Source organism: Manihot esculenta, chromosome 7, assembly GCF_001659605.2.
Source record: "Manihot esculenta cultivar AM560-2 chromosome 7, M.esculenta_v8, whole genome shotgun sequence".
In the NCBI taxonomy this organism is placed as follows: domain Eukaryota; kingdom Viridiplantae; phylum Streptophyta; class Magnoliopsida; order Malpighiales; family Euphorbiaceae; genus Manihot; species Manihot esculenta.
In genome coordinates, this window is record NC_035167.2 from 9721736 (window position 1) to 9733352 (window position 11617).

The window sequence follows — 11617 nt, forward strand, 5'->3', positions numbered from 1 at the left end:
TATCACTTATGTTAAATAATAGTATAGATGATTTTATAATAATGATAGTATAAATATATTTTATTATTAAGAAATAATAAAATAATTTTTTTAAAATATTTAAATAATGTATCATTTAATTTTAATTTAATCAAGATAGTTGAGTTAGATATCGAAAATAGTATAACTATTTATTATGTTAAATATGATTGTAACTATTTATCTCATGTTTAAGAAAAAAGTTTTAAAATATGAGTAATTTAAAAATGGATGAGAAAAATATATAAAAAATATATATTTATATAAAATATATAATAAAAATTACATATTTATAAAAAGTGAAAAGAGTAAAATTATTATATTTATTAATATAATAAATTGTAATAATTTAAGTTTAACATATTAATTGTTTATTATTTATAATAAATAATTTAGAGTATTAGAATTATAATATTATTTTTTATTATATTTAATTATTTATATTTATTAATTTTTATAGTTATTTGAATTAATAAAATTTTAATTTGATAATATTATACAATTAATTTTGTTTGTGTCTGTCTGTGTACGCATGGTCTGTTCTCCATACAATCTCCCTAAATACTCTGTCTGTTGTGCCTGGACAGTCCTTAAAATTTTATAATAAATGTCGTACTAAATTAAATTAATTTTAATTTTACTTTACTTTTTTTTCTTTCTTTTACTAAAAATCTAATTAAAATCGTTTTGATTTAGACCGGTATCATATCATATCCAATTTTATTATAGAGATATTTAAATATCTCTATAATCAAATTTTTTATACTTTAAATTTTTCATATTTTTATTTTTATTAAAAATCTAAAAATATTTTTATTATTTTTTAAATTAAAAATATTAATGTGTGAAACTTCATCTATTTTTCTTATTTATTAAAATTTAAATAGTTAAATTTACTTTTTTATTTTTTATTTAAAAAACACTTAAATTCTCATTAAATTTTATCTAAATTATCACATTCAACTAATTTTTGATATTTTTACTCTTAAATTTCTATTCATTAAAATATTTTAGTATTAAATGATTTCAAAATTTTTAAAAAAATTTATAAATTTAATAATTTTCAAATGGTATTATATATTTATAAATAATAGATTTTACACGGTATTCTTAGAAAAAAAATTATATTTTTAAAAATTTGATAATAAATAACTTTTAACTAATATCTATAATATTTAAAAAAATTAAATATAAAAAGATTTAAAATTTTAATTTTAAAAATATAAGAATTAATTTATTAATTATATTTAAATTTTAGATATGAAATTGTAATTTATGCCATATAAAAATTTTTATCCACATTATTATATTTATTAGATTATTTTAAGTATTTAAAATATTTATTTTTAATTTATTAATTAATATAATTATGAAATAAAAAAATTATAAAGGACCTCTGATTTGAGAGCAGAATAAAGATAGGAAGACTTGATTGCAATTTGCAGCCAAAGAATTAAATTGCTTTGTCCTTTGCTTTTATAAAGGTCTACTGCACTACTAAACGGCTATTTTTTTATTTAAAAAAATACCTAAATTTTTATTAAATTTTATTTAAATTATCACATTTAGAACATAATTAAAATATTTTTAAATTTAGAACATAATTAAAATAAAAATATTTACAATTTAAAATATTTTTAAATTTAGAACATAATTAAAATAAAATTCAATTTAAAATTAACATTTACAATTTTTAAATTATTTAGAACATAATTAAAATAAAAATATATATTTTAAAAGAATTATTTTATTAATTAAATGAAAATTAAAAAACTATATTATAATTTGTTGTTAACTTTTAAATTTAACTTAATTTAGTAGTAAAAATCGTCACTAATCTTAAAATTATATTTTTATTATTTAATTTTTATTTATTTTATAAAAAATATATGTTTTATATTTTTTTCACGTTCGGCGTATTTAAAAATTTTAATTAATAAAAAATATTTTTTAATAAAAAATATAAATTATTTTAAGATCCATTCATTCAAATTTTTATTAAATTTTTATTTATAAGTTTATTAACAAAATTTATTTTTTAACCTAAAATTAAATAATAAAAAATAAATTATCTCTTTAAAAAATATTTTTATAAAAAAAAATTTTTATATAATTTTTCCTTTTAAAAAGAAAAAATTATTTTCATATCCGTTCAAATTTTTATTAAAACTTTTATTTATAAATTTATTAATAAAATCTATTTTTTATATTAAAATTAAATAATAGAAAATAAATTATCTCCTTAAAAAATATTTTTATAATTTTTTATATGATTTTTCCTTTTATAAAGAAGAAAGTCATTTTTCACCTTTTAAATTTTTTTTAAAATTTTTATTTATAAATTTATTAACAAAATTTATTTTTTAAAATTAAAATTAAATAATAAAAATTAAATTATCTCATTAAAAATATTTTTATAAAAAATCTTTTAAATATAAATTATTTTTTATAGACATACAGAATATTAATAAATAAAATTTAAGATATAAATATTTTTTAAGTTTTGAGTATTTTTTAATAAATTATAAAATAATTAACTTCTGATAAATTAATAAAAATTAAAAAAAAAACCTATTGTCGAAAAATAACGAACATTTTGTCATCATTATATAAATAAACAAGAAATGTATATATTTTTTACCAGTGCAAAGATAATATTGCATTTATAAAGCCATAAAAGATAAAAATATAGAAAAAAAAAAAATCAGCCAACAATAAAAACAAAAATAATAAAATGCAACCCAAACTAAAATAAATAAATTAAGTCAATCATAGATTAGCTGAAGATTTATAACCTAATTCAACTCAAACTATTTAAATTAACTCAACCCATTCACGAAATATGATAAACCGAATATGATCACGGTCTAATTCAAATCATGAATTTAATCAAAATTAAATTAATTAAATATGAATTAAATCAGCTAATCAGTTCTAATTTTTAAATTAAATTAAAATTTTCACGGTCTAATTCGAATCATGAATTTAATTAAAATTAAATTGATCAAATATGAATTAAATCAGTTAATCAGTTCTAATTTTTAAATTGAATTAAATATTAAATTGATTAAATATGAATTAAATTAGCTAATCAGTTCTAATTTTTAAATTGAATTAAAATTTTAAATTAAGAAGACCAATTACGATTTTATTTTTTTATAAATCAGTATTGAAATTGACCAGTTCAATTCAGTTTTAATTTAATTTTTTTATAATTTATTTTTTATTTTTTAAATAACTTATTTTTAAAAAATTATATTATTTATAATTAATGCATAACCAAAGTAAATTATTAAATAATTAAATTTATTTTTAATTTATAAAAAATATTATTTATATTTAAATATAATATTATTTATTTTTATAATATATATTATTTTATTTTTATATCACATAAATAGATATATTTTACCATTTACTTATTTAATAAAATATATCTTCAATAATATTTAGGCTCATATTTATTTATATTTTATTTAAACTTTTACTTTTAATTTTTTTTTCGAATCAAAATCGAATTAACGATTTATAATTTAAATTTTAATTGAAACCAAAATTATAATAGTAAAAAATTAAAATTATAATCATTTTAAAATCGGACCGGGATTAATAGTTAAACAATAAAATCATTTTAAATTATTTTAAACCGTTTTACATGGGATTGAATTTAGTTCAATTCGAAAATTGATCGAAATGTTGATTCTGATTTAAAATTGAAACTGACCCATAGCCATGTTTATGATACGTCGGTTGGAACCATCACGAGAAATGAAGCACCACGAAGAGCCAACATTACTATCATTGATCACACACAACCTTCACCAGATCATCACTGCTCAATATCCAACAATAACAGTCTAAAAGCAAGTAAAAAATCAACAATTTTAACAATAATAACATAGCACAAAAGAACTATGCATGTAATATTTGGACTATCAAGAAGAAAAATAGACCAAAAACAAGACAGACCAAAAACAATCCATAGCAAAATTGTTATGCATGAGAATGAGACACCATAGAGTTTAGGACCAACAATAATAAATGAGAACGTGATTCTGAAATAAATCAAACCGTCAATTTTGATTTATGGCTATGTCTATGATGCACCGATTGGAAATGTAAATGTTTTAAAACTAAATTAAAATTGTTAAAAAACTTAAACCATCTTGAACTGTTTTAAATTGGATCTATTTGATTCGAGCAATAAATCAAACCGCCGATTCTAATTTGTGGCTTTGTCTACGATGCACCGATTGGAACTATCACAAAAAATAAATACTTTGAGAAACCAATGTTACTATCACCAATCAAACACAATTCTCACTAAATTATTGTCGATCAATACCGAACAACAATAGTATGAAAAAGTGAGAAAAAACTAGCAACATTGACAATAAGGACAAAGTATCAAATAGTCATCATGCAACATCTAGACTCTTAGGAAAGAAGACACACAAAAAACAACCTATAATAAAATTATTATGTACAAGAATGAGACACCACAAAACCTACTGCCAACGGCAGCGAATGAAAGCGTGCTATCCAAACGTAGTGGATCGATTTCAAAATACTAGCGTGATAGCAATTAGAAATTTCCTCAACAGCCAATTAAAATATAAAATAAGCCTATAAGTATTCATCATTCAATATTAATTTTTTTAAAATAAATTGAATTTTTGAAAGAATTTAAATTATGTTAGCAAATGACACTTAACATATAATTGAATGAATCAAATTTAAAATTTAGATATAAAATTGTAATTTATGTCATATAAAAAATTTTATCTACATTATTATATTTATTAAATTATTTTAAATATTTTAAATATTTATTTTTTAATTTATTAATTGATATATTTTTTAAAATTAATAATTTTTTTATATAAAAACCTAAAAATATATTAGATTCAAATCTCAACAACTCATATTATATACACGTTTTTTTATAATTTTTTATATTATATAGAATAATTTATATTTTAATTTTAAATTTTAATATAATTATTATATCAATTTTTATATTTTTAACATTAAAAATTTAAATTTCTTTATAATTAATTCATTCAAATTAAATGTTTTTCAATTTATTTTTTATTATTAAAAATATTAAAATATTTTATTATTTTTTTTATTACATAAATTAAACTTTAATTTTTAGATTTGTGTATAATTATTTAATTTATCTCAATATTTTTAAAATTAAATATTTAAATATTTTTATAATCAAACTTTTTAAATTTTAAGTCTTTCATCCATTTGTTTTTATTAAAAATATAAAAATATTTTTATTATCTCTATTTAAATTAAAAATATTAATGAATTAAATTTCATTTAAACACTTAAATTCATTTTTCATTTAAAAAAATATCCAAATTCTCATTAAACTTTATCAATCACATTCAATTAATTAGTATTTAATTTTTATTTATTAAAATATTTTAATATCACATAACTTCAAAATTTTCAAAAAAACCTTATAAATTTAATATTTTTAAATGGTATCAAATATTTATAGATTATAGACTTTACACAATATTTTAAAAATATATATTTTTTAAAAATTTGAGTTATTTTTAATTAATATTTATAATAAATAAAAAATTATAATTTTAGATGAATTAAATATAAAAAATTTAAGAGTTTAATTTTAAAAAATATAAAAATTAATTTATTAATTATTAAAACCCAAATATAAAATTATAATTTATATAATATAAAAAATTTTACTCATGTTACTATATTTATTAAGTATTTTAAATATTTATTTTTTTAACTTGTTAACTAATATAATTATGGATTGAAACAATCTCTACTATGGACAGAGAAATTATAGAACCACCTCTGATTTGAGAGCAGAGAATTAATGGAGAAATGAACAACACAGAGTGAGAGTTGACGAGCGATGACTTGATTGCAATTTACAGCGAAATTGCTTTGTCCTTTGCTTTTATTTATTTATTATGATATAAATAATATTATTAAATATAAAAATATAACTTAAAATAAAATAAAATAACTTTTACATAAATACACATGTGTATGAATTTAAATATATCATATATCAATTTTTATATAATTTATTTTAAATTTTAATTTTATGTATATATAAATTAATTATATTAACTAGTTATCTATCCGTACACTGTAAAGATATTAAAACTTTTTATATTATTATTATATGTTATTATTTTATAAAATAATATTTTTTGTCAATTAAGAGAAACAAAATAATTCTTTTAAAATTTTAAATTCAAAATAGTAATGATTTCAATTGATTTTAACAATATAAAGATATTTAATTGTAATTTATCTCTTTAATAATGATTTCACATCTGAAATTATTTTTCATAAAAGAAAAAAATACCAACTCAAATAACATTTTCTTGTTCGGGCATAAATTTAAAAAAAACGCTAATAATATTAGTGTTTTCTATTCTTTCAAAAAGCTGTCATTTAACAGAATATTTACCATTTTATTTTGATAAATAGTTTAAATTTTACATTAATTTAAAAAAGTATTCTTTTAATGATAAACTCGATAAAACAGCATTCATAAAGTTTAGTCTGGTGGAAAGTGCATCTTTGTAGCCTTGTGAGGTCAAAGGTTCAACTCCTCCACCTCTATTTTAAAAAAAAAAAAAAAAAGTGACAATAAATATGTCTCAATAAATCTAAAAAATATTAGTTTTACTCTTTTAATAACTAATTTTCAATTTAAAAAAAAAAAATTGGAAGTAGCAGCACCTGTTATGAATGAGTACAGGCTGGTGAATACTGAATAGAAGGGTGGGTAGGAGTGGACGAGCTTTGACTTAATTATTGCTTTAGTTTTATAATTAAATTAATCATATTAATATGTCAAAAATAAATCAAATCAATTATTAGATTTTTAAGTATGAAATAAATAAAAAAAGTTATATTTAACTTTCAATTAACTTTTAACTAATATTTATAATGAATAAAAAAATTAAATATAAAAAAATTTAAAAATTTAATTTTAAAAATATAAAAATTAATCTATTAATTATACTTAAAATTTAAATATAAAATTATAATTTATACAATATAAAAAATTTTACTCACATTATTACATTTATTAAATTATTTTAAATATTTATTTTTTAATTTATTAATTAATATAATTATGGATGTAAAAAATCTCTAAAATTATAGAGGATCTCTGATTTGAGAGCAGAATAAAGATAGGAAGCAGAGAAATGACGGAGAAATGAAGAACACAAGAGTGCGAGGGTGAATAGAAGGGTAGGTAGGAGTTGACGAAATTCCTTTGCTTTTATAAAGGTCTACTGCGCTATTATATTATAAATTCATTTTTTAGATAAATAAAATAAAAAATTTTAAGATCAATAATAAATTTTAAGATGGATTAAATTAAATTTAAATGTTAACCATAAAATACTTAATTTATAAAATAGTTTTTTAAAATTATTTTTTTTATTTTAATAATATTTTAAATTTAATATATCATATTTTTTTTAATTATTTTAGTTTCTCTCATCAATAATTAAATAATTATAGAAATTAAATCTAACATATTTTAATTTTTTTATTAGTATATATTAGATTATCGCTAATTGAAATGGTTAAAAAATTAAAATGGTCAAAAAAATTTAAACCATCTTGAACTGTTTTTAATCGGATCTATTTGATTCAAGCAATAAATCAAACTGCCAATTAAAACTATCACAAAAAATAAGCATCATGAAAAGTCAATGTTACTATGTTACTATTACCAATCAAATACAACTCTTATTAGATTATAGCCTATCAATATTAAATAATAATAATCCGAAAGGTAAGAAAAAATTAGCAATATTGACAATAACGACAAAGTATAAAATAGCCAGTAGCCACATCCAGATTCTCAAGGAAGAAAATAGACCAAAAATAATTTATAGCAAAATCATTATGTATGAGAAAAAGACACCACAAAATTTACGGCCAACAGCAGCGAATGAGAGCATAATCCTCAAATATAGTGGATCGGTTTCAAAATACTAGCATTATAGCATTTAAAAACCTCCTCGACAGCCAAATAAAATATAAAATAAACATACAAGTATTCGTCATTTAATATTAATTTAAAAAAAATTAAATTTTTGAAAGAATTTAAATTATATTCACAAATGACACTTAACATATAATTGAATGAATATTTTCACTCATTATCTTTTCATGTTAATAATTATTTTAATTTTAGAATATTAAAATAAATTTATTAAATTTTAATTGACGTTATTTGTTTTTAATTTTTAAAGATTAAAAAATAAATTTTAGTTTATTAGCACATGTATCGTTATCTTGTTTTTAAAATAATTATTTTTATTTTATTGAGATTTATTATTCAATTTAAAAAGAGCATTAATGAATTTAACAATATTTAAATTGCATTGTTAATTTTATTTGTGCAAAGAAAAATTTTACTTTAATATATATATATATATATATTATTAAATGAATTATTAAATTACTTTAAATATGAAATATACATAATAAATTAACAACTTAAAATAACCAATTTATTAAATTTTTAAAAAATATTATTTTCACCTTGATGTGATCAATGAAATCATTAATGTATTATTTTCTTCATACTTAATGCATGTGATTCATTTCGTATCAAAAAGTCTCGTATAAAATAATTCATATTTTCTTTTTTTAAAAGAGTAAAAAAATTAAAAAAATGGAATATAAACTTTATTTTATTTTTTTTTAATTTAAAGAGAAAATTAATTTGATTGGGGAAAAATTTACTTTGTATAAGGAAATTAGAAATTAATTTTAATGTTCTTTATATTTTAAGAAAAATAAAAAGAATAAAATAATTTATTTAACTTAAATAAAGATATATTAAATTCAGATATGAATGGTTAGAAATACAACCATACTTTAAATATCCTAAAACTATCTTAATAAAGTGATAAATTTGCTATCCAAATAAATAGGAGTGCTAACCAATTTAATAATATTCAAAATTATATTATTACCACAAGTAAATATATTTATTTTTGAATTTTAAATTAATATAATGAAAATATGATGATGTAAATATTTAAAATTATAAGGATTAAAATAATCATTAAATATAAATTAAATAATATAAATATTTAAGATAACTAATAAATTTTTTAACATAAAAACTAAAGAAATATATTTTATAAAATATACAAATATTTTAATAGTACATTTTTAAAATAGAAACAAATTAGTAAATATAATAAAAACTCAATAACTTAATAATAATTCCATCATGCACATGAAATTCTCAAAAGTGATCTATTGAACAGCTTTATGTTATTATCTCTATACTTTGTTTAATTTTCTTGAATTATTATCAACAAAATTTTGCTTACTAAAAAAAAAAGGCAAGAAACAAAATGAATTCAAAAGCTTTTGAAAGGTAGAAAAAAATTGGATTATTATTTAAATAATGTGAATTAAAACATTAGTATTAACTTAAGTATATCACTAAAAAAAATATTTTTTAAAAAATATTTTTTAAATTATATAAGTGCCCTTAAAGACGTTATTGAGATTAGCATTTTTAAATTTGGTTTGATTGATATGACCTGCTACTTCTAAAAATATCATTAGAAGTAATCAAATGCTTTTGAAAATGTTACTTTGTCAGTATTTTTAAAAATAAATTACTATTTAAAAAATTATTATTTAATTTATATAATTTAATAAAATTAATTAATTAATTCTTCTATTAAAAATATATTGAATACCTTGTTTCATATTATTAATTATTTAATCACTCTCATTGTATAAACTAAACGGTTGTTATTTTTAAATTGTATGAGTCAAATAATTATTATTGTGTAATTATAGAGATTATATAATTATTTTTTTGAAATTATACGAATTAAACAATTATATTTTAAAATTATAAATATTAATTAAAAAAACATTTTAAAAGCACTCATATAAAACAAAATACTTTTCAAGTGAATTTTTCTTAAAAACATAATGTAGTCCCTATATAATTTTAAAATATAATATTTTAGTCTTTATAATTTTAAAAAATTAATTATATAATCCTATAAATTTAAAATAATATTTTTTTTTTTTTTGAATTGGGGTTAAGGGATTCGAACCTGAAACCTCTCAGGTTTACTCGAATGCATTTACCACCAGGATAAGTCTGTGAGTGCAAAATAATATTTATTTTATCTCTATAAATTAATAATAAGAGTCATTTAGTCCATATAATTAATAAATAGACCCAATAATTAATAATCTGAAATAATATACAGTATTCAATATTTTTTTAATTATAAAAAAATTAATTAATTAATTTTATTAAACTATATAAATTAAATAATAATTCTCTCTAAATAGTATTTACTTTTGAAAATTCCAATTAAAGCCGCATTTTTAAAACCAGCTTATGAAAATGCCACTCCTATTGATATTTTTGGGAGCAATATTTCACATTGAATTAAATACAATTTGAAAATACAAATTTAAGTGGCATTTTAAAGACCACTTACACAATAAGAAAAATATTTTTTCGAATGCTATTTTCTTAAATCAATATTAATTTTATAAATTATTTTAAAATCACATTAAATTTGTAAAAAAAATTTTAATTTATGTTATTTTAATAATAAATCCAAAAAAAATTTGGATACTTTTGAGTAGAAAATGATCCAATTTATTAATATAACATGTCAGTATTTTATTGTATACATATTCATACGTACTTTTTTTGTTATCATCATTATAATAAGAATATTTGGACGAGTGATATTTTTACATTAATTTCTTTCATCTGCAAAATTTTATAAGAAAATTATATTGATTTGAGTTTTCTTTCATCTGCAAAATTTTATAAGAAAATTATATTGATTTGAGTTTATCACAATTAAAACATAATTCTTATTTTTATAAAAAATTCCATAAAAAATTAACTTGAAATAACTCGGTTTGACAATATAATAAATTATTTAGGGTTTAATATTCGTTCAATGTGAAATTCATTTAAAATTATAGTAAATTTTATTCAAAATAAAATAAAATGAATTTTAATTTTTAATTACTTAAGTATATTAATTAACTTGTACATCTAAATCCAAATGCATATAAGAATTTTACATGAAAAAGTGGCAAAAGTTCTTTCATTCCCTTTATTCTGTCTGTGTTGTTCCGCTACAGATGGACATTTGGCATCCCAAGTTTCTACTTTATGCCTGCCAGGCTGCTAGTTTCTATTTTATGCCAGCAATCTTTCTCATCATCTGTTCTGGATCCTCTGCTTCACCAACTACAATTGCTCTTGGGAAACTGGCCAACCAGAACAATCAATGAGGTGATTTGCTCATTTGCAACTTAAGCATGTGCAAAAAGCGTACCTGCAAAAAATAAAGATTCAAAGGAAAAAGAAGCATACTACACTCTTCAATCACCTCCTTAATTTTAATTAAAGTATACAAATTTAAATTTAATATTTTGAGTGCAAAATTTACAATATTTATTCATTTCAAGAGTTTAATACTGCCCTGTTCTCTTTTATGTCACTCTATAAATTATTTTGTCAAATTATTTATGATTAAAAAAATATTAGTTAATTTTT